The sequence below is a fragment of the Schistocerca serialis genome, chromosome 11 (genome assembly GCF_023864345.2).
Source record: "Schistocerca serialis cubense isolate TAMUIC-IGC-003099 chromosome 11, iqSchSeri2.2, whole genome shotgun sequence".
Lineage (NCBI taxonomy): Eukaryota > Metazoa > Arthropoda > Insecta > Orthoptera > Acrididae > Schistocerca > Schistocerca serialis.
In genome coordinates this window covers 112985877-113003083 of record NC_064648.1, presented here as the reverse complement: position 1 = coordinate 113003083, position 17207 = coordinate 112985877, and the positions used below count along the sequence as shown (strand labels likewise).

The window sequence follows — 17207 nt, the reverse complement described above, 5'->3', positions numbered from 1 at the left end:
GCTTGTATCAGTTTTTCCATTCGCCTGTAAAGAATTCGCGTTAGTATTTTGCAGCTGTGACTTATTAAACTGATAGTTCGGTAATTTTCACATCTGTCAACACCTGCTTTCTTTGGGATTGGAATTATTATATTCTTCTTGAAGTCTGAGGGTATTTCGCCTGTTTCATACATCTTGCTCACCAGATGGTAGAGTTTTGTCAGGACTGGCTCCCCCAAGGCTGTTGGTACTTCTAATGGAATGTTGTCTACTCCCGGGGCCTTGTTTCGACTCAGGTCTTTCAGTGCTCTGTCAAACTCTTCACGCAGTATCGTATCTCCCATTTCGTCTTCATCTACATCCTCTTCCATTTCCATAATATTGTACTCAAGTACATCGCCCTTGTATAAACCCTCTATATACTCCTTCCACCTTTCTGCCTTCCCTACTTTGCTTAGAACTGGGTTGCCATCTGAGCTCTTGATATTCATACAAGTGGTTCTCTTCTCTCCAAAGGTCTCTTTAATTTTCCTGTAGGCAGTATCTATCTTACCCCTAGTGAGACAAGCCTCTACATCCTTACATTTTTCCTCTAGCCATCCCTGCTTAGCCATTTTGCACTTCCTGCCGATCTCATTTTTGAGACGTTTGTATTCCTTTTTGCCTGCTTCATTTACTGCATTTTTATATTTTCTCCTTTCATCAATTAAATTCAATATTTCTTCTGTCACCCAAGGATTTCTATTAGCCCTCGCCTTTTTACCTACTTGATCGTCTGCTGCCTTCACTACTTCATCTCTCAGAGCTACCCATTCTTGTTCTACTGTATCTCTTTCCCCCATTCCTGTCAATTGTTCCCTTATGCTCTCCCTAAAACTCTCTACAACCTCTGGTTCTTTCAGTTTATCCAGGTCCCATCTCCTTAGATTCCCACTTTTTTGCAGTTTCTTCAGTTTCAATCTGCAGTTCATAACCAATAGATTGTGGTCAGAGTCCACATCTGCCCCTGGAAATGTCATACAATTTAAAACCTGGTTCCTAAATCTCTGTCTTACCATTATATAATTTATCTGATACCTTTTAGTATCTCCAGGATTCTTCCAGGTATACAACCTTCTTTTATGATTCTTGAACCAAGTGTTGGCTATGATTAAGTTATGCTCTGTGCAAAATCCTACAAGGCGGCTTCCTCTTTCATTTCTTCCCCCCAACCCATATTCACCTATTATGTTTTCTTCTCTCCCTTTTCCTACTGACGAATTCCAGTCATCCATGACTATTAAATTTTCGTCTCCCTTCACTACCTGAATAATTTCTTTTATCTCTTCATTCATTTCATCAATTTCTTCGTCATCTGCAGAGCTAGTTGGCATATAAACTTGTACTACTGTAATAGGCGTGGGCTTTGTATCTATCTTGGCCACAATAATGCGCACACTATGCTGTTTGTAGTAGCTAACCCGCACTCCTATTTTTTTATTCATTATTAAACCTACTCCTGCATTACACCTATTTGATTTTGTATTTATAACCCTGTATTCACCTGACCAAAAGTCTTGTTCCTCCTGCCACCGAACTTCACTAATTCCCACTATCTCTAACTTTAACCTATCCATTTCCCTTTTTAAATTTTCTAACCTACCTGCCCGATTAAGGGCTCTGACATTCCACGCTCCGATCCGTAGAACGCCAGTTTTCTTTCTCCTGATAACGACGTCCTCTTGAGTAGTCCCCGCCCGGAGATCCGAATGGGGGACTATTTTACCTCCGGAATATTTTACCCAAGAGGACGCCATCATCATTTAATCATACAGTAAAGCTGCATGTCCTCGGGAAAAATTACGGCTGTAGTTTCCCCTTGCTTTCAGCCGTTCGCAGTACCAGCACAGCAAGGCGGTTTTGGTTATTGTTACAAGGCCAGATCAGTCAATCATCCAAACTGTTGCCCCTGCAACTACTGAAAAGGCTGCTGCCCCTCTTCAGGAACCACACGTTTGTCTGGCCTCTCAACAGATACCCCTCCGTTGTGGTTGCACCTACGGTACGGCCATCTGTATCACTGAGGCACGCAAGCCTCCCCACCAACGGCAAGGTCCATGGTTCATGGGGGGGCCTTGCTCTTGTATCGGGCCAAAAATTTTCCTGAGAATTTTCCTTTCTTGTTTCTCTATTTCTTTGATTTTAGTTTGCCCAATTATTTGTGTTGTTTCAGATGCATACAGTTCCTCCGGAAGTACGACAGTGATGTAGTGCCTCAATTTTGCGTTAATGCATATGGACTTTTTGTTATAATAGTTCCACGTGAGTTGATATGCTTTCTGTAGTTTTTTTATTCTTTCCTCATTGGCCTTTAGGTTGATCCCTGATGGCTGGATGATTTCTCCCAGGTACTTAAAATGTGGTACTTGTATGATTTTCCCATGGGTTGTCACAATAGGCAATTTTTCTTGTGGCACTCTTTCTATGTACTGAGTTTTCTCATATGAGATTTGCAGGCCAGTTCTCTGTGCAATTTCGTGTAACTTCTCTATGGCGTTAGTGGGTTCTTTTCTATTATTTGTGAGGATTGCAAGGTCATCTGCAAAAGCTAAACACTTCACATTGAATCTATTATCTTTTCTAATGCCAATTTGGATTGCTTTGACTTCTTTTTCCCATGTCCTGATAATTTTTTCAAGAATGATATTGAAGAGTAATGGTGAAAGTCCGTCACCCTGTCGCACTCCAGTTTGGATTTCAAATGGTTCCGAGATATCCCCCATAAATTTAACCTCGGACACTGTGTCAGCTAATGTTTCCCGAATGATTGCTCTTGTCTTTCTGTCAATGCTGAATTCTTCCAGCGTGTTGCAGAGCGCTACTCTGTCTATTGAGTCGTAGACCTTTTTAAAATCTACAAAAGTGGCCACTGTGTTTCGGGTGTTTCTCATCTGCAGAATCATTTTCAGATTCCAGATCTGCTCTATGCATGATCGTCCCTTGCGAAAAGCAGCCTGGTATTCTCCTATTTGTGGGTCAGCTTGTTCTTCTAATCTATTCACGAGAACTTTTGATAGGATTTTATATGTGACCGGCACGAGTGAGATACCCCAGTAATTATTTGGTTCAGTTCTGTCCCCATTTTTGTGGAGTGGATGGGTGAGTGCGCATTTCCATTCAGAAGGGATATGTTCTGTTTCCCAAATGTTTAATATGATTTTGTGAATTTTTCCTGTTAATCTTTCATCATTTATTATTATTATTATTATTCTATCGATGGCATTGTGGAAACATCAAGTCTATAACCATTAGGGAAACAGTATAAATCGAAACCGATCATTTCACAGTTAGCGGTGTCGGGATGAACCATGCAGAACAATATCTGTGAGAGGGGTAATGCGCGTTATGTCGGACACCGCTCAGGTGTGACGGCGTATGCACTGTCCACCAGACAGGGAGTAGTTGTGAGTGGAGTAATGCGCCCATGACAGACTCCAATTTACATGCACACATATATCCAATATTCTCATTGAAAACCTCCACAGTCTGGAACTAATGTGCGACAGTATTTGGACAGAACATTTCCAGGGAAATGGCTCGGATGTGGAGGTCCAGTTGTATGGCCACCGCATTCACCTGACCTAAATCCCCTGTATTTATTCCTGCGGGGACACTTGAAGGAGCATGTGTACTCTACTCCGCCAACGGATGTGGAACAATTGGTAGCTCGTGTTCATGCTGCTTTTGTTACTGTGCACGCAACTTCGCTGCGAAGGTTCCAGAGATGTACAATTCGGCAAGTTGCGCGGTGTTTGGACGTGTAGGGAAGTCGCTTTGAGCTTCTGTTGTTCTGAAGACAAAGTGTTCCGCAGTCATTAATATGGACATTACTACTGTCACTGGTTGCTAATGTGCGACATCATCTGTGCACTCATGTTACATGTAGTACAAGTGACCAGTAGATGTTGTGTTATTGTACTGTGCTATCATCTGTAGCATCTCGAAATTGATATTGTTTTTGTAGTTATTCTGTCCTATGACAGGTCATTTCTTTCAACTGTCTATTTCGTAAAAGTCTAACCACGAATTTGTTATGTTCAACGTTACAAGATGTTGTAAATTTAGGACATACTTTACCTAAGAAACGGTTTATACAAGGGCGATGTTCTTGAGGACAATATTATGGAAATGCAAGAAGAGGTAGATGAAGATGAAATGGGAGATACAATACTTCGTGAAGAGTTTGACAGAGCACTCAAAGACCTGAGCCGAAACAAGGCCCCGGGAGTAGACAACACTCCATTAGAACTTACGACGGCCTTGGGAGAGCCAGTCCTGACAAAACACTACCATCTGGTGAGCAAGATGTATGAGACAGGCGAAATACCCTCAGACTTCAAGAACAATATAATAATTCCAATCCCAAAGAAAGCAGGAGTTGACAGATGTGAAAATTACCGAACCATCAGTTTAATAAGTCATAGCTGCAAAATACTAACGCGAATTCTTTACAGACGAATGGAAAAACTGGTAGAAGCTGACCTCGGGGAAGATCAGTTTGGATTCCGTAGAAATGTTGGAACACGCGAGGCAATACTGACCTTACGACTTATCTTAGAAGAAAGATTAAGCAAAGGCAAACCTACGTTTCTAGCATTTGTAGACTTAGAGAAAGCTTTTGACAATGTTGACTGGAATACTCTCTTTCAAATGGTAAAGGTGGTAGGGGCAAAATACAGGGAGCGAAAGGCTATTTACAATTTGTATAGAAACCAGATGGCAGTTGTAAGAGTTGAGGGCCATGAAAGAGAAGCAGTGGTTGGGAAGGGAGTGAGACAGGGTTGTAGCCTCTCCCCGCTGTTATTCAATCTGTATATTGAGCAAGCAGTAAAGAAAACAAAAGAAAAATTCGGAGTGGGTATTAAAATTCACGGAGAAGAAATAAAAACTTTGAGATTCGCCGATGACATTGTAATTCTGTCAGAGACAGCAACGGACTTTGAAGAGCAGTTGAACGGAATGGATACTGTCTTGAAAGGAGGATATAAGATGAACATCAACAAAAGCAAAACGAGGATAATGGAATGTAGTCGAATTAAGTCGGGTGATGCTAAGGAAATTAGATTAGGAAGTCAGACACTTAAAGTAGTAAAGGAGTTTTGCTATTTGGGGAGCCAAATAACTGATAATGGTCGAAGTAGAGAGGATATAAAATGTAGACTGGCAATGGCAAGGAAAGCGTTTCTGAAGAAGAGAACTTTGTTAACATCGAGTATTGAATTAAGTGTCAGGAAGTCGTTTCTGAAAGTATTTGTATGGAGTGTAGCCATGTATGGAAGTGAAACGTGGTCGATAGATAGTTTAGACAAGAAGAGAATAGAAGCTTTCGAAATGTGGTGCTACAGAAGAATGCTGAAGATTAGATGGCTAGATCACATAACTAATGAGGAGGTATTGAATAGGATTGGGGAGAGGAGGAGTTAGTGGCACAACTTGACCGGAAGAAGGGATCGGTTGGTAGGACATGTTCTGAGGCATCAAGGGATCACCAATTTTGTACTGGAGGGCAGCGTGGAGGGTAAAAATCGTAGAGGGAGACCAAGAGATGAATACACTAAGCAGATTCAGAAGGATGTAGGTTGCAGTAGGGACTGGGAGATGAAGAAGCTTGCACAGGATAGAGTAGCATGGAAAGCTGCATCAAACCAGTCTCAGGGCTGAAGACGGCAACAAAAACAAGAAACGGTGTATATTAGATCATGAAATGTCAGAATGAAATCAGCAAATAAAAATAATGCGGCCCAACCCACGATCGAGCCCTCGACCTCCTGCGTGCTAACCGAAGACTCTATCTTTATTATTATTATTATTATTATTTTTTAATCTCATTTTAGTCTATATTGTTCGTTGTATATGTTCGAGGCGGACGTCCCATGACATTTGTTCAGGTTGTTCGTTGAGCTTTTCACTCAGTTTTTTTTATTACAGAGGGTAACTAAACCCTCTGACCGAACACGCTGAACTACGGTGCCGGCATATCTAGTGCACTAACTGTACAGCATAACTAGTGTGTGTCGTGACAGAGGTAGGTACCATACACGTGATTGCAGTGTTGCCACTCTTTAATGTCGTTTTTCTGCCGGATGTACTTGCCGGGCAAAATTTTGTGAGAGACATTTTTTTATCGCTGGCATGCGAAGGCCGAGTGCGCGATTTTCGCTTCACCCTGTATAATTAGAAACCAGAAGGCCTGCATTTTTATTGAAAAAATGATGGTTAAGTATGAGTTAATTACCACATATTTAATAAACTTCATATTTAAATGATTTAAGTACATACTGTTCCTCGAGAAACGTCAAAGCTCATTTTTCTCTGAAATGTTGTGAAGGACATTAAGAACACCTTCCTTCTGGCCACTGACGGTGCTGCACGCTCGTGTGCCACTACGAAGCACCGGCCGTTGTGGCAGAGCGGTTCTAGGCGCTTCAGGTTGGAATCGCGAGACCGCTACGGTCGCAAGTTCGAATCCTGCCTCGGGCATGGATGTGTGTGATGTCCTTAGGTTAGTTAGGTTTAAGTAGTTCTAAGTTCTAGGGGACTGATGACCTCAGCTGTTATGTCCCACAGTGCTCAGAGCCATTTGAACCATTTTGAACCACTACGAAGCAGGAAAGCAGTCTCAGCTAATTTCCTGCTGCGATTTAACAGCGCGACAATCAGAGCACAACGCTGTAGAAACTGTGACTGTACATCATTTTTGAAATAAAAATTACGTAGCTAAAGCGTGATTCGGAAAAACACTGACGGGTGTTAACACATTTGAATATCTTAAAGCTTCATTTACAGTCACATCGCAATAAAAGGTGTAATACATAGGTTGGACCTACTTCCTAGAGCGGGACAACACCAGTGTACGAGAGCTACAAAAAAAAAAAAAGGTTTAAATGTGTGTGTAATCTTATGGAACTTAACTGCTAAGGTCATCAGTCCCTAAGCTTACACACTACTTAACTTAAATTATCCTAAGGACAAACACACACACCCATGACTGAGGGAGGACTCGAATCTCCGCCGGGACTAGCCGCACAGTCCATGACTGCAGCGCCTCAGACCGACGAGAGCTACGGCTTCTGAGCAATCATCCTGTGTGTTTTTGTTTACATCCGGTTTATTCTTATGGTGAACAGAGTACAGTCCCTTCCTCTAGCCGCACAGAAAAAAAAAATTCGATTGGGGGACACATCGGGTGATCGTCGAGGCCATGCGATTGGGCCAACGCGACCAATCCAGCGGTCGGGAAAGGTTGCCTGCAGATGTGCCCCCCCCCCCCCCCCCCCCTCACCACGCCAGTGTGCTGAATGCGCTGGTGCTTGCTCCCTCGCGCTGAAATCTAATGCGGCGGCCGACAGCCGTGGTAACTTCATTGGACACGACCGCTAGAACCTCTCCCGGGAATACGAGATTACGTGCGATCATCAAGTCGGCCTGGGAGAATGAACAGTGTGTAAACTTTTAGATGGCAGACCTCTCCCTAATCCTGAATCGGTAGAAGTCGGTAAACGTCGGGAGGCTTCGGTCGGCACGCAGTTTCGACTCTTGTCAACATTACGTAGCTGACTGTGTTGTACAAGGTAGCCATTGTCGTCTGCTTTGTTATTGTTTTGCGCTGTACCGTCCTGCGTGTTTTTATTGTGCAGTTGTGCTAAACATTATCAAAATGAGTGAAGGGGCAGTTGCTGGCCCATCTCGGTAGGCCTACGCTTAGAAGGAAACCAGTATTGTGTAGCGATGCTCGCAAAATTGTATTGCGCGTGATTGAATGCTGCGAAAGGGAAAGGGAGCAGAAAAAATTGCTTCACCCCTTTTACAAATCTTCAGTGAGAGCTGCCACATACACAGGACAAAGCAAGCGTAGCATTGGAAGATTCAAACAGTTTTCCGAGAATCATCCTCATCAAATAGTGGATGCATAAATCTGGCTATTTTCCCGCGGTGGCATCTCATTGTTTACGACGTCATATCTCCTCAAGAATGTGTCTTATTTCTTTTTTTTTTCGGCTAGGAACCGTCGTGGGCGTACGGAGAACAAATCACCAAAATTTCATCGCAATCGGATGAATGGTTTGGGAACGCACAGAGGGCATACATACATACATTCATTTTTATATATAGAGATTGACAGTTACGTTATACTATATGACCTGTATATTTAAATTTTATAATTAATAGTTTAACATTGGGGGAATGAAATAAAATGAAAAAAAAAAATTGCGAGCAGTGCAAATCAAACCCGGGTCCGCTGCATGACAAGCCTTTACCTAATCAATTGCACTACGCTCGCTACAGTGACCAAACTGTTGAAACATTATTCATTATTCTTTTCGGGCGTTCGGAGAACAACTCACCAAAGTTTCATTGCAATCGGGTGAATCGTTTGTGAGCGCATAGTAGTCAACATACATACATTCATTTTTATATATAACTATAGATTTTAATGTACATCACGATTTCAGTTTCGTTTACGAACAACATTTAAAGCGAGTTTTACGTCCAAGCCTTTCGCCTGCTTTCGTGTAAGCATGACGCGCAATTTGTAGTGCCAGCACTGGTAGGGGTGCCTTGCCCCCTCCCTCCCCCCCCCCCCCCACCGACTCCAGTCCCCTCCCCTCGTCAGCCAATGCTTGCTTGCTTCCTCCTCTCCCCACACTCCCCTCTCAACTCAGCCGTCTTACAGTTAACACACTGTACCGTCCAATGAAACAGTCTCCAGCGATACCAGCCTACATGCATGTCACCGTAGCACCTTCTCGCGGCGTTCGCGACCCAGCGTTCCTATTTGATTACTGATCCTCGCCGTATGTCCGAGGTCCCATGTTAGTTTGTACAGTTACCGCGATCACCGCAAACAACTACTTGCCCACAAGCAAAGCAAAACATTCGTAAACCAAATGTTGTCAGGCTACCAAACGGACTGGCTTTCTTGTAGCTTTGTTCGTTACGAAGATATGTACAGCGCTACCTCTCTTTCTAAACAGTACCCTGTACTTTTTGTTAGGTAATCCGTTTCTCCTTCTCGAGAACTGTTCAAAAAACGCACCATTCACGTAAGCATCAAGTTATTAAGAACGAACACAAAACAGCATTTGACTCTGCTGTAACAGCATGCAGCGTGGTTACCGAGGGTAACGAAACTTGCTGTAGCTGACACTAAACAAACTGAAACGCAAGGAAAATACACACCAGTAATTCATTCAACCGTCTTCAGTTGAAGGTAACGATGGTACACTTTTTAAGTCAAGGACTGGCTTTACTGCTTGCAACATATCGTTTCAACGTGATACAGTACGACATTACATATACTCGTATTGTAAATAAGAAAACATTACTGCAGTTACTGTTACGCTGTCTTCTGTCCTTCGGCGTGTACTATAGTGGCAAAAACACAACTGACGACAAACGACCGGTGTACATTCTTCTTGCCTGTCCACTTGTTTCGTCAAATCATCAACTTACTATACTTCTTTCATCGTAAGAATAAACCTGATTTTAATAAAGACAAGCGCGATGGTTCAAATGGCTCTGAGGGCTATGGGACTTAACATCTAAGGTTATCAGGCCCCTAGACTTAGAACTACTTAAACCTAAATAACCTAAGGACCTTTTGAATGTTGGGCTCCATAAGGTTCCCTTTCTGTTCAGCGACCGTGGAATATAAAATTATGAAGAATGTAGCAACCAGTCGCAGAAACATAATTTATTTATCTTGTTGCAAAACGATTTCGACTGATATCAGTCATCATCGGTGCTAAAACAAAGAGACAGGGCATAAACAAAAGCTGCTTTAAGAAATGAAAAAAATTGACAATAAAACATAGGTACATCAATTGCAACATATACAGATGTCTGAAATTAAAATTCAAAGTCATACCATTTTTCTAACCGATGCATGCCATAAGTAGAAGAACTGTTCACATGGTTTAAAAATACGAGGTGCATTCAAGTTCTAAGGCCTCCGATTTTTTTTCTCCGGACTGGAAAGAGATAGAAACATGCGCATTGTTTTAAAATGAGGCCGTGTTCATTGTCAATAGGTCCCAGAGATGGCAGCACCGTACGGCAGATGGAATTTTACAGGCCAGCGGCGAGAATGAGAACTGTTTTAAATACTTAAAATGGCGACGTTTTCCTTACTTGAACAGCGCGCAATCATTCGTTTTCTGAATTTGCGTGGTGTGAAACCAAACTGAAATTCATCGACAGGTGAAGGAGACGTGTGGTGACGGAGTTATGGATGTGTCGAATATGCGTTCGTGGGTGCGACAGTTTAACGAAGGCAGAACATCGTGTGACGACGAACCGAAACAACCTCGGGCTCGCACAAGCCGATCTGACGACACGATCGAGAAAGTGGAGAGAATTGTTTTGGGGGATCGCCGAATTGCTGTTGAACAGATTGCCTCCAGAGTTGGCATTTCTGTGGGTTCTGTGCACACAATCCTGCACGACGACCTGAAAATGCGAAAAGTGTCACCCAGGTGGGTGCCACGAATGCTGATGGACGATCACACGGCTGCCTGTGTGGCACGTTGCCGAGCAATGTTGACGCGCAACGACAGCACGAATGGGACTTTCTTGTCGTCGGTTGTGACAATGGATGAGACGTGGATGCCATTTTTCAATCCAGAAACAGAGCGCCAGTCAGCTCAATGGAAGCACACAGATTCACCGCCACCAAAAAAATTTCGGGTAACCGCCAGTGCTGAAAAAATGACAGTGTCCATGTTCTGGGACAGCGAGGGCGTAATCCTTACCCATTGGGTTCCAAAGGGCACTACGGTAACAGGTGCATCCTACGAAAATGTTTTGAAGAACAAATTCCTTCCTGCACTGCAACAAAAACGTCCGGGAATGGCTGCGCGTGTGCCGTTTCACCGAGACAGCGCACCCGCACATCGAGCTAACGTTACGCATCAGTTTCTTCGTGATAACAACTTTGAAGTGATTCCTCATGCTCCCTACTCACCTGACCTGGCTCCTAGTGACTTTTGGCTTTTTCCAACAATGAAAGACACTCTCCGTGGCCGCACATTCACCAGCCGTGCTGCTATTGCCTCAGCGATTTTCCAGTGGTGAAAACAGACTCCTAAAGAAGCCTTCGCCGGTGCCACGGAATCGTGGCGTCAGCGTTGTGAAAAATGTGTACGTCTGCAGGGCGATTACGTCGAGAAGTAACGCCAGTTTCATCGATTTCGGGTGAGTAGTTAATTAGGAAAAAAAGTCGGAGGCCTTAGAACTTGAATGCACCTCGTAGAAGCACGTAAGTTAAAGGTGACCTTCGTTCAGGGCGCCCTTCGACATCTACCGACGACGCTCATGTGCGGAACGTCAACGAAATTGTACGTGCCAGTCGAAGACTGACTGTCCGAGAGATTCCACGAGAATGTAACAATTCAGTTGTATCGTGTCATGAAACACTGATACAGCATCTTGGAATGAATCGTGTTACCGCCAAGTTCGTACCACAGCTTGAGTCAAGACCAGAAACACCTTCGCCTCGCAATCTGTAAGAGCTTTTGAACCCCGCAAATGAGAACGAGATGTTCCTCAAGAGAATCACAGCTGGTAATGAGGCGTGGGTCTACAGTTATGATGTTGAGATCAAAGTTCAGTCTTCACAATGGGTCGGAAGCCTGTCCGGCTAGCCGCCCGGTCTAGCGCGCTGCTTCCCGAGCGGATTAGTGTCGAGGTCCGGTGTGCCGGCCAGCGTGTGGATGGTCTTTAAGTCTGTTTTCCACCTGCCTCGGCGAATGCGGGCTGTTTCCCCTTTTTCCGACTCAGTTACACTATATCGGCGATTGCTGTGCAAACACTGTCTCCACACATGCGTACACTATCATTACCCTACCACATACAATACAATACAAGATCTCCAGGAATTCTAACCTACCCGTGCATAGCGACCTGCCACTTTTAAATCGCAAGAGACTGAAATCACGCCATCCAACTCTGTGCGATGCTGATGACATCGTTGCTAAGGATTTCAAACCTCTTGAAGAATGGAAGCAGTGACAGATGTGCACCTGCATAACATCTTCTCAGGTGCTAAACTTCCAAGTGGATTCGACTTACCACGCAAGACCTGGTCTACTCTCAACAGAATCCGTACCAGCCATGGCTGATGCAGGGATGCTCTCTTTAAGTGGAACAAGCTGCCTGATCCAGCTTGTGACTGCGGGTCTCCATACCAGACTGTTCACCACATCGTCAGTGAATGCAGGATTCGAGCCTATCACCGCGCCAAAGAGGACTTCCTGCTTGCAACTCCAGATGCAGTGCGCTGGATTGAAGGACTGGATATTCAGTTGTAAAGACAAACTTAAGTTTCTTGTGTGTCAATATGTACATATGTATATGTAATTTCATGATTGTATTAGCCATACGCTAAATAAATACCCTACTGCACAAACATTTGGGGTTACACTTGTCTAGTAAGAGACGTTCCCCGGAGAGAGGAGGGGGGGGGGGGGGGAATCTACTGGGGTCGAACCGAACAATAACCCTGGGTTCAGTGTGGGGTGGCGGTAAGGTGGGTGGACTGCTGTGGCTTGTTGTGTGGTTGTGAACCACTGAGGGCTACGGCGGGACAAAGCCTCTCCGTCGTTTCTAGGTCCCCAGTTTAATACACAATACATCTACAAACATTACTATCTGACATCTCGGTTACAAATAAAAAAAAATACATGTTTCAGTGTTTCTGAAAACTGAACACCTAAGGGGATCAGATTTTTTATGAAAATATTTTATTATGAAAGTATTTACATTTGGCTTCTCAGTTAGAAATTAAAAATACATGTTTCAGTGTTTTCCGAAATTCAACTCGTATAAAGGTGGAATGTTGTTGTTCTTGTTGTCTTCAGTCCTGAGACTGGTTTGATGCAGCTCTCCATGCTACTCTATCCTGTGCAAGCTTCTTCATCTCCTAGTACCTACTGCAGCCTACATCCTGCTGAATCTCCTTACTGTATTCATCTCTTGGTCTCCCTCTACGATTTTTACCCTCCACGCTGCCCTCCAATGCTAAACAGGTGGAATAGGGGATGAAATTTTTCTGCAAATATTTCATTATGCAAGCATTTCTATGCTAAAAGTATGAAAATTTGTATTTGGCTTCTCCATTAGTAACTGAAAAAAAAACTCATTCCTCTGTTTTTGCAAACTCAACCCCTAAAGGAGGTTACATAGGAATACAAAGTTTTACGAAAATATTGCACTGCGGAAGTACTTTTAAAGCTAAAGCTTCCAAAATTGGTATTTCGGTTTTCGGACAGAGATGAAGAAATACGTCAATCATTGTTTTTTGGAAATTCAACATCTAATGGGGTGAAATAGCGCCAGACCGATTCATTGCCTCGACATCGCACAGCCCAAACCGCTAACGACAGAAAATTGAAGTTTGGAGAAAATGTGGATCTTACACTGTAGGCATAGCTTAAGAAGGGATTGTGAGAAGTACCACTCCCATGGGGCTGTGATAGGGGACGAAAGGCTTTTTGAAAGTATGACGATATTAAGGGAATTTCGAAGCTGGAACTACGAAAACAGGCATTTGATTTCTCAGTCAGAAAATAAAATTACGAGTTTCATAGTTTTTGGGAGGGAACAAAGTAGTGGGAGAAAGGTTTTTTGAAAATAAATAATTACACTACTGGCCATTAAAATTGTAACACCAAGAGCAAATGCCGATGATAAACGGGCAGTCATTGGACAAATATATTATACAAGAACTGACCTGTGATTACATTTTCACGCAATTTGGGTGCATAGATCCTGATAAATCAGTACCCAGAACAACCACCTCTGGCCGTAATAACGGCCTCGATACGCCTGGGCACTGAGTCAAACAGAGCTCGGATGGCGTGTACAGGTACAGCTGCCCATCCAGCCTCAACACGATACCACAGTTCATCAAGAGTAGTGACTGGCGTATTGTGACGAGCGAATTGCTCGGCCACCATTGACCAGACGTTTTCAATTGGTGAGAGATCTGGAGAATGTGCTGGCCAGGGCAGCAGTCGAACATTTTCTGTATCCAGAAAGGCCCGTACAGGACATGCAACATGCGGTCGTGCATTATCCTGCTGAAATGTAGGGTTTCGCAGGGATCGAATGAAGGGTACAGCCACTGGTGGTAACACATCTGAAATGTAACGTCCACTGTTGAAAGTGCCGTCAATGCGAACAAGAGGTGACCGAGACGTGTAACCGATGGCACCCCATACCATCACGCCGGGTGATACGCCAGTATGGCGATCACGAATACACGCTTCACATGTGCGTTCACTGCGATGTCGCCAAACACGGATGCGACCATCACGATGCTGTAAACAGAACCTGGATTCATCCGAAAAAATTACGTTTTGCCATTCGTGCACCCATGTTCGTCGTCGAGTACACCATCGCAGGCGCTCCTGTCTGTGATGCAGCGTCAAGGGTAACCGCAGCCACGGTTTCCGAGCTGATAGTCGGTGCTGCTGCAAACGTTGTCCAACTGTTCGTGCAGATGGTTGTCGTCTTGCAAACGTCCCCATCTGTCGACTCAGGGATCGAGACGTGGCTGCACGATCCGTTACAGCCATGCTGATAAGATGCCTGTCATCTCGACTGCTAGTGATACGAGGCCGTTGGGATCCAGTACGGCGTTCCGTATTACCCTCGTGAACCCACCAATTCCATATTCTGCTAACAGTGATTGGATCTCGACCAACGCGAGCAGCAATGTCGCGATACGATCAACCGCAATCGCGATAGGCTACAATCCGACCTTTATCAAACTCGAAAACGTGATGGTACGCATTTCTCCTCCTTACACGAGGCATCGCAACAACGTTTCACCAGGCAACGCCGGTGAACTGCTGCTTGTGTGTGAGGAATCGGCTGGAAACTTTCCTCATGTCATGTAGGTGTCGCGACCGGCGCCAACGTTGTGTGACTGCTCCGAAAAGCTAATCATTTGCATATCACAGCATCTTCCTGTTGGTTAAATTTCGCGTCTGTAGCACATCATCTTCGTGGTGTAGCTATTTTAACGGCCAGTAGTGTATGTCATCTGAAGTCCGCAACGACCAAACACAACGATTAAAACAAAACAAAAAATGTGTTCAGCGCGACAGAATGTCAATCCTACGGGCCCGGGTTCGATCCTCAGCTTTGTCGGAGATTTTCTCCGCTCAGGGACTGGGTTTTGTGTTGTCATCATCATCATTTCATCTGCATCGACGCGCAAGTCGCCGAAGTGGCGTCAAATCGAGAGGCTGGCACCCGGCGAACGGCCTACCCGACGGGAGGCCCTAGTCGCACATTTATTTACTCAGGCACCGCGGTGTGGCAGTGCAGGAAGTGTGCGGCCGGACTGAGCGCTACGGCACGCGAGCAAGACGGCGGCTCGTGGGGGGAATTGTTAGACATTTGGGGTTTAGGCGCACGTTCATATCTGACTGCTGTAATATGGAAATGTCCGATCCTGTATTATATGTAACTTATATGATGCTAATCGTAGTGTATGTAATGAATATTATGCAGAATGACTGGTTAGACGTGACAGGGAATTATCCCCGAATGGCGGGTTCAATAAAAAATTAATAATTTATGACTTTTTTGCGTCGACGGCGGCGTGCTAAAGTGCGGAGGGGCAGAAGGGGAGCCGCTGCAGCGCTTGCGACTGACCTGGAACTCGAACTTGCGGAACTGCTCCGAGGTGTCGACGTCCGCGTCGGCGACGACGAGCGCGGGGCAGTTGTCGCGGCTGACGACGGCGTCGGGCAGGTCGTCCGCCTCCGGGGGCTGGAGCGCGGGGGGCGGCTCGCCTCCGCCGGCCCCCGGCGGCTGCGGCAGCACCTCGTTGTCCTCCTCCCTGTCGCCGCCGCCGCCGCCGCCGTCGCTTTGCTGCTGCTGCGGCTGCTGCTGCTGGGGCAGCGGTTCGCGCGGCCCGCCCTGCGCCGAGCTTCGGCCCGCGGCCGCCAGGGGCGCCGGCGCCGGGGACTCCCCGGCGGCGGCCATGTTGCGGTAGTAGAGGCACAGCAGCGCCACGGCCACTGCGGCGGCCAGCGCCGCGAACCGCACCGGCCGCCGGCGCAGCGCCTTCAGCATCGCGACCGCCACGCTCTGAAACACACACACGCCCTCCATGTAACGCACACTCGGCCACCAGCAGGCCAGAACCCGCTTCTGAAACGAATACTGACACTATATAGTCTGTAAACTCAGTGAGCAGTGGTTTTGGCGGCCTTTCCCAGAAGAACCGTGCCACTGGCCTGTAGGGGCACCCAAAATCAGTTGCCCGTTACCTGCCTAGCGCTGTAGATCGGCGTGCAGTGATATACGTCGTTCTGTTCATGGGATCTTAATTTTCAGAGTCAGACAGTTAATTTTGTATGCTTACTGATGTACCTCGGTATCCGGAAGTGATGGATAATCACCCTGCATGTGGAGAATATGGAGGAGATATTTATGGAGTAAGGAGCGATCGATCGTCTCTAACGTTACATCACGTGTTAAAGAGGCGGCACAAAAAAAAACTGTTGGCTAATATTACCAGTCCCAGTCAGAGGGCTGCAAATTTATGCAAACGTCAGCCTCGCCACAATGTGACTCATAAGGAAGGAACGCGAAAATAAATCACGTGATTTACTGGAACCGCCAGGAAGGAAAACTGATAATTTTGGGAGGTCGTTATAGGCAGTAATCTACAGCAATGATAACCTCTTCAAAATATTCCCCTATACATACTGTACACTTATGCCAGTGATTTTTCCAATTCTCGAAACACATTTGGAACGGTTTCTTCGGGATAGTTTATACGTCTCGTAACTGTGCATTTTTAATCTCATCCATGCTAGTCCTTTAAGGCCTGCTGGCAATATACTAAAACTTTGATACACTTCATTCCATTCTTACAAAAAAAATTAATATAGATTCTCTAATATATTTATATACAAAACAAATAATCTTTGATACTACCAAAACACATGTAACCATTTTGACAAATGACAATAGAATAAATACCCAATATGCATAACATTATACACACACTTTTCAGACATGTTTACGAAGACAGTGACAAAAAATGTAGTGCAAATCGGACAATACAACACGCAAAATTATAAATTTCTCCTTACTTTTTAAACACTCTTCGTGTTGCAAGAATTCTCAAGTTTCAACGCACCCCTTAAAAGAAAACTTCTAGCTTTTAG

The 17207-nt window shown here is 44.9% G+C and overlaps 1 protein-coding gene across 1 annotated transcript in view; it reads right to left on the bottom strand.

The window, feature by feature from the left end:
* LOC126426710 (alpha-mannosidase 2) overlaps positions 1-15832 on the bottom strand; it is an 813563-nt gene extending 797731 nt beyond the window's left edge. Inside the window, exon 1 of the mRNA XM_050088631.1 lies at positions 15682-15832. The gene's annotated coding sequence lies outside the window, so the exon portion shown is untranslated. The remainder of the gene's footprint in view (positions 1-15681) is intronic.
* Between the last annotated feature and the right edge of the window lie 1375 nt (positions 15833-17207).